At 54.8% G+C, this 13272-nt stretch overlaps 2 protein-coding genes across 4 annotated transcripts in view; one reads left to right on the top strand and one right to left on the bottom strand.

Annotated features, from left to right (window-relative positions):
• LOC132834019 (beta-1,4-galactosyltransferase 3-like) overlaps positions 1 to 13272 on the top strand; it is a 48111-nt gene that overhangs the window by 13931 nt on the left and 20908 nt on the right. The gene's annotated exons all lie outside the window — the stretch shown is intronic.
• The window catches only part of LOC132834020 (uncharacterized), a 45656-nt gene that overhangs the window by 5447 nt on the left and 26937 nt on the right, over positions 1 to 13272 (bottom strand). Inside the window, exon 1 of one of the 3 annotated variants that reach the window (XR_009647143.1) lies at positions 3567 to 4003. The exons of 1 other annotated variant lie outside the window; for it this stretch is intronic. The gene's annotated coding sequence lies outside the window, so the exon portion shown is untranslated. Of the gene's footprint in view, positions 1 to 3562; positions 4004 to 13272 lie in introns of those variants that run through there. One more of the 3 variants, XR_009647142.1, reaches the window with a different exon arrangement.

A 13272-nucleotide genomic window follows, 5' to 3' on the forward strand; every position in this document is an offset into this window, starting at 1 on the left:
CTTATAATTCTCTCTAAGACTTTGCCCACAACAGAAGTGAGACTCACCGGCCTATAGTTACTAGGGCTATCCCTACTCCCCTCCTTGAACAATGGGACCACATTCGCCATCCTCCAGTCTTCTGGTACTATTCCCGTTGACAATGACGACATAAAAATCAAGGCCAATGGCTCTGCTATCTCCTCCCTTGCTTCCCAGAGGATCCTAGGGTAGATGCCATCAGGACCAGGAGACTTATCTATTTTCATCCTTTCCAGTATTCCCAAAACCTCCTCCCTACATATTTCCAGGCCATCCATTCTAATCACTTGTGACTCAATATTCACACCTGCAACAGTGTCCCGTTCCTGAGTGAATACTGACGAAAAGTATTGATTTAGTGTCTCTCCAATCTCCTCCGCCTCCACGCACAACTTCCCACTACTATCCTTGACTGGACCGATACCTACCCTAGTCATCCTTTTATTCCTGACATACCTATAGAAAGCCTTTGGGTTTTCCCTAATCCTACCAACTAAGGACTTTTCATGTCCCCTCCTTGCTGCTCTTAGCTCTCTCTTCAGATCCTTCCTGGCTACCTTATAACTCTCAATCACCCCAACTGAACCTTCACGCCTCATCTTTACATAGGCCGCCCTCTTCCCTTTCACAAGGGATTCCAATTCCTTATTAAACCACGTCTCCCTCACACGACCCTTTCCTCCCTCCCTGCCTGACTGGTACATACTTATCAAGGACACTCAATAGTTGCTCCTTGAACAAACTCCACATATCGATTGCACCCTTGCCTTGAAACCTACTTTCCAAGCCACACATCCTAAGTCATGCCTCACTGCATCATAATTTCCCTGCCCCCAGCTATAACTCTTGCCCTGCGGCGCACATTTATCCCTCTCCATCACTAGAGTAAAAGTCACCGAATTGTGGTCACTGTTCCCAAAGTGCTCACCTACCTCCAAGTCTAACACCTGGCCTGGTTCATTACCTAGAACCAAATCCAGTATGGCCTCACCTCTTGTTGGCCTGTCTACATATTGTGTCAGGAAACCCTCCTGCACACATTGGACAAACACCGACCCATCTAACGATCTCGAGCTATAGCTTTCCCAGTCAATATCTGGGAAGTTAAAGTCCCCCATAACAACCACCCTGCTACCTTCACTCTTTTCCTGAATCATCCTCGCAATACTATCCTCTACTTCTCTCGGACTATTGGGAGGCCTGTAGAAAACTCCTAACAGGGTGACCTCACCTTTCCTATTTCTAACCTCAGCCCAAACTACCTCAGATGGCGAGTCTTCATCCATCGTCCTTTCCACCGCTGTAATATTATCCTTGACAAGTAATGCCACACCTCCCCCTCTTTTACCCCCATGTCTGACCCTACTAAAACATTTAAACCCTGGAACCTGCAACAGCCATTCCTGTCCCTGTTCTACCCACGTCTCTGTAATGGCCACAACATCGAAGTCCCAGGTACAAACCCACGCTGCAACTTCACCTACCTTATTTCTTATACTTCTGGCATTGAAGTATACACACTTCAAGCCACCTTTCTGTTTACAGGCACCCTCCTTCGAAATCGATGCCTTGTTCCTAACCTCCCTACACTCAAGGTCCTGTACCCTGAAGCTACAGTCCAGGTTCCCATGCCCCTGCAGAGTTAGTTTAAATTCAGCGATGACCGTGCTGCCCCTGTATCTACTGGGAAGACTACCTCTTCCCTACAGGGTCCCACCTTCAAGTTTATCAAGGGTTCCTGGTGGGTGCCCGAGGGCAGGAACCCCTGACACCCCTATTCATTATCAAAATTCATAAGCGGAATGGCCCTTGCTTCCCTTTGTAGATCAGGACACTCCCACCTCAAATGCCCTATCTTTCCACAATAACAGCATCCTGCCTGTGGAGACCCCCATCTCTGCCCCTGTCGCTCGAACCCTCTATCCAATGCTCCCCCTTGTCCTCTCCCTCTCCCCTTCCCTCCCTGCCCTACATGGTGCCACCCACCGCTCCAGTTGCTCAATATTGGTTCCATTCTTCTCTTAACCCCCTCACCAACCGCAGCTACCGTCATTTTCACCTTCTGTTCCTGTCTCTCATCCTCCCTCTCTTTACACACACTTTCTGTGCCTCCCTTAACAATTCATCTAATGGCTTTTCGCTCCACCCTTCTACCTTCTGGATCTTTCTCTCTATGTCTGGCCACGCCTTCGTCACAAAATGTACTTTCAAAAGACCCTGCGCCACTGGATCCTCAGGGTTCATTCCCGAATATTTCCGCATTGAGTCTCTTAATCTCTACAAGGAAGCTGAGGGCGTCTCATCTTTCTCCTGACTAACTTCAAAGGCTTTAGTCAGATTCTGCGACTTCGGAACTGCCTCTTATTCCTTTTAGAACCAGGTCTTTCAATTCCCTCATTTCTGCTCTACGCTCCGGGTTTTGATTTTCCCACTGGGGGTCTCTGAGGGGAAACTGCGTCTCTCCCTGTCCAGCATCCCCATCCCCAATCGGGTGTTCCCTGTCCCATATTTTAATGGCTGCTCCCCGTATTAGTCCCCTTTCCCCCCCAGTAAACAGTATATCCAAAATGGACATTAACCCAGCCCACGTACACAGACTGGGGCCCAAGAATTGATCAATTTGTTCAGACAACCAGGACCTTCATTTCCTTTTTAAACGTTCTGACCTCCCCACTGGTGAGGGGGGTCACTTACAAACCCAATCTCTTTGTCCCCTATCGGTACCTCCCGAAGGGGATAAGTCATTACGTTCTTTCCCCCTTTTTTTTTAAGACATATTGCAATATTTCTAGTTCCCCATAACATCAAACACCAATTCATCAATTCATGCTTGACTAACTTTAAAGCCTGTTCCTAACTTGTAAATATATTTATATATTTACGGTCATTTATTCAGTATTCAATATTTAAAATGTAAAATGCATACAGTTCCCAATTTTGAAATCCACTGTAATTACCCAGTTTTAGCCCCTTAATTTAAATCCAAAATTAGTTTTCTTAAGTAGTCCTGACCAATTATTGCTCGATTACAATGCTATAGGTCGTGAAATAATCAGAGCTGCCTTAACAGAATCTGTCTATTCAAGTTAAAAAAAAACTTCTAATGCATGAACAAGGGCCGAATCCAAGGTCTCAGATATTTACCATAGGATTTTGTTTTTATTGCAATCTAATGTTGAACTGGAACTGCAACTGCCCGCCATAAATCGCTTTAATGTAAAGATAGAAGAGATAAGTTAGAAACTGATAGTAAGGCGGTCATGACCTGTCAAAAGAACAGGCGTTATCACCAATTTCTTTTTCATCAATCTCTATAGAATCCTTAACCTTAAAAGAAATCATGTTAAGTTTCCTTAATAAAAAATCAGATTCAAAACAGTCCTGGAACTCAAGCTCCAGGGAATAAAACACAAACACTCAATCACCAACAAACAAATGTGCATTCAAACCAAATCACAAAGGGTTAAACTTTCTACCAGCCGTACAGCTCTGTTCATTCTCTCTCTCTCACACACATTGACATATAAATTCAGATATTTACAAACCCAGTCTTCGTCCGAGCTGTACTTTGGCCAGAAGACAGCAGGACGAGGAATGGATTCCTTAGTCCATACAAAGCAACGATATTTAATCATCTTTTTCCCCTGTACAAGTATTACTTTTCCAATTCCACAACACCCTGCCCAACGGACTTTCAGGAGGTGTGTTGTAAGGGGCCCCGCCTCCATTTCCATTACCTTTTACTCCTTCTGTTTTTCCAGAGGCTATTTTCCTTACCCACGGCACAGCCCATATTGCGTTCCTTCATTAGTCCCTTATTAACGACTAAAACCCAATCCCAGCCACCAAGGCAGTACTTAAAAGTCAGTTTTCTGACCCTGGTCTGTGTACAGAGTTGCCTGGCCCCTTTCTGCCGTATGTTCTATCGATCTCCTGTCACTGATTCAGATGTCTCTCTCGTGGGATTCGTACCAGTCGCCCAAGGGAGCAGACCGAACCGGGACACGAGACCGCTCCTCATTGGGGAACGGGACGCCTCTTCCCAGTGTCCAGGGCCGGCCACTCCCCCCTGCGATGGAAGAACATTCCGGACAGCCCCATGTTGTGAGAAACAACGCTCACTCACGTCAATAATTTCAGTCCCAGACAAGATCTGAATCAGTAGTGTCATTTATTTCACACTTACAAGTGGGTGTGATGTCCACAAGGCAGGGACAACACACACTGAATTCAACAAATACTCGATATTTATATAATTTGGTTCCTACATTTTTTTTAATCTCATCGTTTCCCCCCCCTGTTTCCACCCTCCCCTTCCCTAAGACCGGTACCCATTACTCCTGTTTATCTCCTGTCTTATCCGGCCTGGTCTCTGACAAAATGCTTATTCCTGCCCTCACAAGGCCGTTTGACCCCATCCTGCTGTGGGCACAGCCTTGCCTCACCATTATCTACCCCCTCCATCTGTGCTGCCCCCCCCCCACAGCATCTTATCACTAAGCCCCTTTTAATTGGGGTTTGTCCCTGTGTGTCTGTAAACGTGGGAAACAGATGTTTATACCGACTGTTTGTACAGGCATATTGAGTGTAACTGCCTCCCCTCACAGCATCTTATCTAGTGCCTGTATTATCTACCATTGTCTTACAGTCCTGTTACTCCCTTACAGACATTTGTAGCTAATACAAACACACAATGATGTATTCCCTCCACATAGTTCCCATTCTTGTTGACCCAGCTCCCGGCTGAAACAATCACACACTGGGTGTGAGTTCACTTACTTTGTATCAGCAATGATGGTTACAGGAGTAGCATTAATTTACCTATATCCCACACCCCTCTCTCTCTCTCTGCCCCTACCTCTCTCTCTTTCTTCCTCCCTCTCTCCTTCCCCCCCTCCACCCTCTCCCCCCTATCTTCTTCTCAACCCCTCTCTCTTTCTCCCCCCACCCCCTTCTCTCTCTCTCCCCCCTCTCTCAGCCCCCATTCTCCCCCTCTCTCTCTCCCCCTCTCTTCTCCCCCCTCACTCATCCCCCCCTCTTTCATCCACCTCCTCTCATCCCCCCTCTCTCATCCTCCCTCTACCTCATTCCCCCTCTCTCTCCTCCTCCTCTCTCCCTCCCCCCCTCGCCACCTCTCTCTCATACCCCCCTCTCATCCCCCATCTCTCTCACCCCCCTCTATCTCTCTTTCTCCCCCTCTCTCTCTCCCCCCTCGCTTCCTCTCTCTCACCCCCCTCTCACTCATCCGCCACTCTCTCTCATTCCCCTCTCTCTCTCCACCCCTCCCTCCCTCTCTCTCTCCCTCCTCCCATCTCTCTCTCTTCACCACTCTCTCTCTGCCCCTCCCTCTCTCTGCCCTTCCCTCTCTCTCCCCCCCTCACTCCACACCCTCTCTCTCTCTCGCCTCCCCGCTCTCTCCCCCCCTCACTCCACACCCTCTCTCTCTCTCGCCTCCCCGCTCTCTCCCCCCCTCACTCCACACCCTCTCTCTCTCTCTCTCGCCTCCCCGCTCTCTCCCCCCCTCACTCCACACCCTCTCTCTCTCTCGCCTCCCCGCTCTCTCCCCCCCTCACTCCACACCCTCTCTCTCTCTCTCTCGCCTCCCCGCTCTCTCCCCCTCTCTCCACCCCATCTCTCTCCCTTTCCCTCCCCCCTCCCTCTCCCCCACTCTCTCACTTTCTCTCCCCCCTCTCTTTCTCCCTCCTCTCTCCCTCTCCCCCATCTCTCTCTCTCTCCACCCCCTCTCTCTCCCACCCCCCTCTCTCAATTCTCCCTCTATCTCTGTCCCCCCCTCCCCCTCTCTCTCTCCCCTTCTCTCTCCCGCCACTCTCTCTCTCCCCCATACTCTCTCTCTCACCCCCATCTCTCTCTCTCACCCCCATCTCTCTCTCTCACCCCCATCTCTCTCTCACCCCCTCTCTCTCTCCTCCACTCTCTCTCTCACCCCCTCTCTCAACCCCTCTCCCTCCATCTCTCTCTCTCGACTCCTCTCTCTCTCGACCCCGCTCTCTCTCCCCCACCCTCTCTCCCCTCTCTTTCCCCTTCTCTCTCTCCCCCCTCTCTCTCCCCCCCCCCACTCATCTCCGCCCCTCTCTCCCCCTCCTCTCTCCCTCCCCCCATCTCTCTCTCTCCTCCCCTTCTCCCGCCCTTCTCTCCCCCCTCAATCTCTCTTTCTCCCCCTCTCTCTCTCCCACCCCTCTCACTCATCCCCCACCTCTCTCTCTCCCCCGCTGCTCCCCCTCTCTCCCACCCCTCTCACTCATCCCCCACCTCTCTCTCTCCCCCGCTGCTCCCCCTCTCTCCCACCCCTCTCACTCATCCCCCACCTCTCTCTCTCCCACCCCGCTCTCTCTCCCCCATCTCTCTCTCTCCCCCACCTCTCTCTCTCTCTCCCCCCTCTCTCTCTCTCCTCCCCTCTCTCTCTCTCCCCCTCTCCTCCCCTCTCTCTCTCTCCTCCCCTCTCTCTCTCTCTCCCCCACCTCTCTCTCTCTCTCCCCCCTCTCTCTCTCCTCCCCTCTCTCTCTCCCCCTCTCTCTCTCTCTCCTCCCCTCTCTCTCTCTCTCCTCCCCTCTCTCTCTCTCCTCCCCTCTCATCCCCCCGCCTCTCTCTCTCCCCCCTCTCTCTCTCCCTCCCCACCTTCTCTCTTCCTCCCCCATTTTCTCTCTCCACCCCCTCTTTCTCTCTCTCTCCCCCTCCTTCCTCGACTCAGTCGACCCCACACACCCCCTCCCCACTCCCCCCAAACCCCTGAAGCAGTGACTCTCCCCCCCCACCCCCACATCCCAGCCCCCAACGGTTGACCCCGAGTCCTGACACTGTCACCCCCTGGCTCTGGGCCTCCTCTCCCCCACACCACCCCCACCCCGAGGGTGGGGGGAGAGGGGAACACCCACCTCCTCTCCCTGTCTGTGGGGTCCCTAACGCTGTCGAATTGTCAGTCAGGCCTCTCTCTTTGTGGGCGATCCAATGGGGCCCATTCCAATCCCTCACGGGACAGCACTCCCCATTCCCGGGATTCGGTCTGGGAGAACCCCCCCGCGTATTCGCGGCAACATTCGGTACACCGGGGGCCCTTCGGCTCGTCGAGTTTACACTGACATCTCCTCTGTACCTCCAGCCCACCCACAGGCCTGAACACCCAGACAGTTGAGGTGATTCTCCCAGAGAATTGTCTTATATCGAGAGGTTCCTGATCTCTAACCCCCCTCCCCTCCCCAAGCAGGCAGCGAGGGGGGAGTGAGAGTGTGTGAGAGGGGAGTGAGAGTGTGTGAGGGGGGAGTGAGAGTGTGAGGGGGGGAGTGAGACTGTGTGAGAGGGGGGAGTGAGAGCGAGGGGAGTGAGAGTGTGAGGGGGGAGTGAGAGTGTGAGAGGAGGAGACAGACTGAGTGAGGGGGAGTGAGAGTGTGTGAGAGGGAGTGAGACTGTGTGAGAGGGGAGTGAGACTGTGAGAGGGGGAGTGAGAGTGTGTGAGAGAGGGAGTGAGAGTGTGTGAGAGGGGGAGTGAGAGTGTGTGAGAGGGGAGTGAGACTGTGTGAGAGGGGGAGTGAGACTGTGAAAGGGGGAGTGAGAGTGTGAGAGAGGGGGAGTGAGAGTGTGTGAGAGGGGTGAGAGTGTGTGAGGGGGGAGTGAGAGTGTGTGAGAGGGGAGTGAGAGTGTGTGAGAGAGGGAGTGAGAGTGTGTGAGAGGGGTGAGAGTGTGTGAGAGGGGGAGTGAGAGTGTGTGAGAGGGGGAGTGAGAGTGTGAGAGAGGGGGAGTGAGAGTGTGTGAGAGGGGAGTGAGAGTGTGAGAGAGGGGGAGTGAGAGTGTGTGAGACGGGGAGTGAGTGTGTATGAGATGGGGAGTGAGAGTGTGAGAGAGGGGAGTGAGAGTGTGTGAGGGGGGAGTGAAAGTTTGTGAGTGAGAGGGGAGTGAGAGTGTGTGAGGGGGGAGTGAAAGTTTGTGAGTGAGAGGGGAGTGAGAGTGTGAGAGAGGGGGAGTGAGAGTGTGTGAGAGGGGGAGTGAGTGTGTGAGAGGGGGAGTGAGTGTGTGAGAGGGGAGTAAGTGTGAGAGAGGGGGAGTGAGAGTGTATGAGACGGGGAGTGAGAGTGTGTGAGACGGGAGTGGAAGTTTGTGAGAGATGGGGATTGAGAGTGTGAGATGGGGAGAGTGTGTGAGAGAGGTGGAGTGAGAGTGTGAGAGAGACAGGGAGTGAGAGTGTGTGTGAGAGGGGGAGTGAGAGTGTGTGAGAGGGGATTGAGACTGTGAGGGAGGGGGAGTGAGAGTGTGTGAGAGGGGGAGTGAGAGTGTGAGAGGGGGAGTGAGAGTGTGAGGGGGAGTGAGAGTGTGTGAGACGGGGAGGGAGAGTGTATGAGACGGGGAGTGAGAGTGTGTGAGACGGGGAGTGAGAGTGTGAGAGAAGGGGAGTGAGAGTGTGAGAGAAGGGGAGTGAGAGTGTGAGAGACGGGGAGTGAGAGTGTGTGTGACGGGGAGTGAGAGTGTGTGTGACGGGGAGTGAGAGTGTGAGACGGGGAGTGAGAGTGTGCGAGAGGGGGAGTGAGAGTGTGAGAGAGGGGGAGTGAGAGTGTGAGGGGGAGTGAGAGTGTGTGAGACGGGGAGTGAGAGTGTATGAGACGGGGAGTGAGAGTGTGAGAGACGGGGAGTGAGAGTGTGTGAGGGGGGAGTGAGAGTGTGTGAGAGGGGGAGTGAGAGTGTGTGAGAGGGGGAGTGAGAGTGTGAGACGGGGAGTGAGAGTGTGCGAGAGGGGGAGTGAGAGTGTGAGAGAGGGGGAGTGAGAGTGTGAGGGGGAGTGAGAGTGTGTGAGACGGGGAGTGAGAGTGTGTATGAGACAGGGAGTGAGAGTGTGAGAGGGGGAGTGAGAGTGAGAGAGGGGGAGTGAGAGTGTGTGAGAGGGGGGAGTGAGAGTGTGTGAGAGAGGGAGTGAGAGTGTGTGAGAGAGGGAGTGAGAGTGTGTGAGAGAGGGAGTGAGAGTGTGTGAGACGGGGAGTGAGAGTGTGAGAGACGGGGAGTGAGAGTGTGTGAGGGGGGAGTGAGAGTGTGTGAGAGGGGGAGTGAGAGTGTGTGAGAGGGGGAGTGAGAGTGTGTGAGACGGGGAGTGAGAGTGTGTGAGACTGGGAGTGAGAGTGTGTGAGACTGGGAGTGAGAGTGTGTGAGACTGGGAGTGAGAGTGTGTGAGACTGGGAGTGAGAGTGTGTGAGACTGGGAGTGAGAGTGTGTGTGACGGGGAGTGAGAGTGTGTGTGACGGGGAGTGAGAGTGTGAGAGACGGGGAGTGAGAGTGTGAGAGACGGGGAGTGAGAGTGTGTGAGGGGGGAGTGAGAGTGTGAGAGAGGGGGAGTGAGAGTGTGTGAGAGGGGGAGTGAGAGTGTGTGAGAGGGGGAGTGAGAGTGTGTGTGACGGGGAGTGAGAGTGTGAGACGGGGAGTGAGAGTGTGTGTGACGGGGAGTGAGAGTGTGTGAGACGGGGAGTGAGAGTGTGTGAGGCGGGGAGTGAGAGTGTGTGAGACGGGGAGTGAGAGTGTGTGAGACGGGGAGTGAGAGTGTGCGAGAGGGGGAGTGAGAGTGTGTGTGACGGGGAGTGAGAGTGTGTGTGACGGGGAGTGAGAGTGTGCGAGAGGGGGAGTGAGAGTGTGAGAGAGGGGGAGTGAGAGTGTGAGAGAGGGGGAGTGAGAGTGTGAGGGGGAGTGAGAGTGTGTGAGACGGGGAGTGAGAGTGTATGAGACGGGGAGTGAGAGTGTGAGAGACGGGGAGTGAGAGTGTGTGAGGGGGGAGTGAGAGTGTGTGAGAGGGGGAGTGAGAGTGTGTGAGGGGGGAGTGAGAGTGTGAGACGGGGAGTGAGAGTGTGCGAGAGGGGGAGTGAGAGTGTGAGAGAGGGGGAGTGAGAGTGTGAGGGGGAGTGAGAGTGTGTGAGACGGGGAGTGAGAGTGTGTATGAGACAGGGAGTGAGAGTGTGAGAGGGGGAGTGAGAGTGAGAGAGGGGGAGTGAGAGTGTGTGAGAGGGGGGAGTGAGAGTGTGTGAGAGAGGGAGTGAGAGTGTGTGAGAGAGGGAGTGAGAGTGTGTGAGACGGGGAGTGAGAGTGTGAGAGACGGGGAGTGAGAGTGTGAGAGACGGGGAGTGAGAGTGTGTGAGGGGGGAGTGAGAGTGCGTGAGAGGGGGAGTGAGAGTGTGTGAGAGGGGGAGTGAGAGTGTGTGAGAGGGGAGTGAGAGTGTGTGAGACGGGGAGTGAGAGTGTGTGAGACTGGGAGTGAGAGTGTGTGAGACTGGGAGTGAGAGTGTGTGAGACTGGGAGTGAGAGTGTGTGACGGGGAGTGAGAGTGTGTGTGACGGGGAGTGAGAGTGTGAGAGACGGGGAGTGAGAGTGTGAGAGACGGGGAGTGAGAGTGTGTGAGGGGGGAGTGAGAGTGTGAGAGGGGGGAGTGAGAGTGTGTGAGAGGGGGAGTGAGAGTGTGTGAGAGGGGGAGTGAGAGTGTGTGTGACGGGGAGTGAGAGTGTGAGACGGGGAGTGAGAGTGTGTGTGACGGGGAGTGAGAGTGTGTGAGAGGGGGAGTGAGAGTGTGTGAGGCGGGGAGTGAGAGTGTGTGAGACGGGGAGTGAGAGTGTGTGTGACGGGGAGAGAGAGTGTGTGTGACGGGGAGTGAGAGTGTGTGAGACTGGGAGTGAGAGTGTGTGAGACTGGGAGTGAGAGTGTGTGAGACTGGGAGTGAGAGTGTGTGACGGGGAGTGAGAGTGTGTGTGACGGGGAGTGAGAGTGTGAGAGACGGGGAGTGAGAGTGTGAGAGACGGGAGTGAGAGTGTGTGAGGGGGGAGTGAGAGTGTGAGAGGGGGGAGTGAGAGTGTGTGAGAGGGGGAGTGAGAGTGTGTGAGAGGGGGAGTGAGAGTGTGTGTGACGGGGAGTGAGAGTGTGAGACGGGGAGTGAGAGTGTGTGTGACGGGGAGTGAGAGTGTGTGAGAGGGGGAGTGAGAGTGTGTGAGGCGGGGAGTGAGAGTGTGTGAGACGGGGAGTGAGAGTGTGTGTGACGGGGAGAGAGAGTGTGTGTGACGGGGAGTGAGAGTGTGTGTGACGGGGAGTGAGAGTGTGAGACGGGGAGTGAGAGTGTGTGAGACGGGGAGTGAGAGTGTGAGACGGGGAGTGAGAGTGTGTGAGACGGGGAGTGAGAGTGTGTGAGACGGGGAGTGAGAGTGTGTGTGACGGGGAGTGAGAGTGTGAGACGGGGAGTGAGAGTGTGTGAGACGGGGAGTGAGAGTGTGTGTGACGGGGAGTGAGAGTGTGAGACGGGGAGTGAGAGTGTGTGTGACGGGGAGTGAGAGTGTGTGAGACGGGGAGTGAGAGTGTGTGAGGCGGGGAGTGAGAGTGTGTGAGACGGGGAGTGAGAGTGTGTGAGACGGGGAGTGAGAGTGTGAGAGAAGGGGAGTGAGAGTGTGAGAGACGGGGAGTGAGAGTGTGCGAGAGGGGGAGTGAGAGTGTGTGTGACGGGGAGTGAGAGTGTGTGTGACGGGGAGTGAGAGTGTGCGAGAGGGGGAGTGAGAGTGTGAGAGAGGGGGAGTGAGAGTGTGAGGGGGAGTGAGAGTGTGTGAGACGGGGAGTGAGAGTGTGTGAGACGGGGAGTGAGAGTGTGAGAGAAGGGGAGTGAGAGTGTGAGAGACGGGGAGTGAGAGTGTGCGAGAGGGGGAGTGAGAGTGTGTGTGACGGGGAGTGAGAGTGTGTGTGACGGGGAGTGAGAGTGTGCGAGAGGGGGAGTGAGAGTGTGAGAGAGGGGGAGTGAGAGTGTGAGGGGGAGTGAGAGTGTGTGAGACGGGGAGTGAGAGTGTATGAGACGGGGAGTGAGAGTGTGAGAGACGGGGAGTGAGAGTGTGTGAGGGGGGAGTGAGAGTGTGTGAGAGGGGGAGTGAGAGTGTGTGAGAGGGGGAGTGAGAGTGTGAGACGGGGAGTGAGAGTGTGCGAGAGGGGGAGTGAGAGTGTGAGAGAGGGGGAGTGAGAGTGTGAGGGGGAGTGAGAGTGTGTGAGACGGGGAGTGAGAGTGTGTATGAGACAGGGAGTGAGAGTGTGAGAGGGGGAGTGAGAGTGAGAGAGGGAGTGAGAGTGTGTGAGAGGGGGGAGTGAGAGTGTGTGAGAGAGGGAGTGAGAGTGTGTGAGGGAGGGAGTGAGCGTGTGTGAGACGGGGAGTGAGAGTGTGAGAGACGGGGAGTGAGAGTGTGTGAGGGGGAGTGAGAGTGTGTGAGAGGGGGAGTGAGAGTGTGTGAGAGGGGGAGTGAGAGTGTGTGAGAGGGGAGTGAGAGTGTGTGAGACTGGGAGTGAGAGTGTGTGAGACTGGGAGTGAGAGTGTGTGAGACTGGGAGTGAGAGTGTGTGAGACTGGGAGTGAGAGTGTGAGAGACGGGGAGTGAGAGTGTGTGAGGGGGGAGTGAGAGTGTGAGAGAGGGGGAGTGAGAGTGTGTGAGAGGGGGAGTGAGAGTGTGTGAGAGGGGGAGTGAGAGTGTGTGTGACGGGGAGTGAGAGTGTGAGACGGGGAGTGAGAGTGTGTGTGACGGGGAGTGAGAGTGTGTGAGACGGGGAGTGAGAGTGTGTGAGGCGGGGAGTGAGAGTGTGAGACGGGGAGTGAGAGTGTATGAGACGGGGAGTGAGAGTGTGAGAGACGGGGAGTGAGAGTGTGTGAGGGGGGAGTGAGAGTGTGTGAGAGGGGGAGTGAGAGTGTGTGAGGGGGGAGTGAGAGTGTGAGACGGGGAGTGAGAGTGTGCGAGAGGGGGAGTGAGAGTGTGAGAGAGGGGGAGTGAGAGTGTGAGGGGGAGTGAGAGTGTGTGAGACGGGGAGTGAGAGTGTGTATGAGACAGGGAGTGAGAGTGTGAGAGGGGAGTGAGAGTGAGAGAGGGGGAGTGAGAGTGTGTGAGAGGGGGGAGTGAGAGTGTGTGAGAGAGGGAGTGAGAGTGTGTGAGAGAGGGAGTGAGAGTGTGAGAGACGGGGAGTGAGAGTGTGTGAGACGGGGAGTGAGAGTGTGAGACGGGGAGTGAGAGTGTGTGAGACGGGGAGTGAGTGTGTGTGACGGGGAGTGAGAGTGTGTGAGACGGGGAGTGAGAGTGTGTGAGACGGGGAGTGAGAGTGTGTGAGACGGGGAGTGAGAGTGTGTGACGGGGAGTGAGAGTGTGAGACGGGGAGTGAGAGTGTGAGACGGGGAGTGAGAGTGTGTGTGACGGGGAGTGAGAGTGTGTGTAACGGGGAGTGAGTGTGTGTGACGGGGAGTGAGAGTGTGTGAGACGGGGAG

The sequence above is a fragment of the Hemiscyllium ocellatum genome, chromosome 38 (genome assembly GCF_020745735.1).
Source record: "Hemiscyllium ocellatum isolate sHemOce1 chromosome 38, sHemOce1.pat.X.cur, whole genome shotgun sequence".
In the NCBI taxonomy this organism is placed as follows: Eukaryota; Metazoa; Chordata; class Chondrichthyes; order Orectolobiformes; family Hemiscylliidae; genus Hemiscyllium; species Hemiscyllium ocellatum.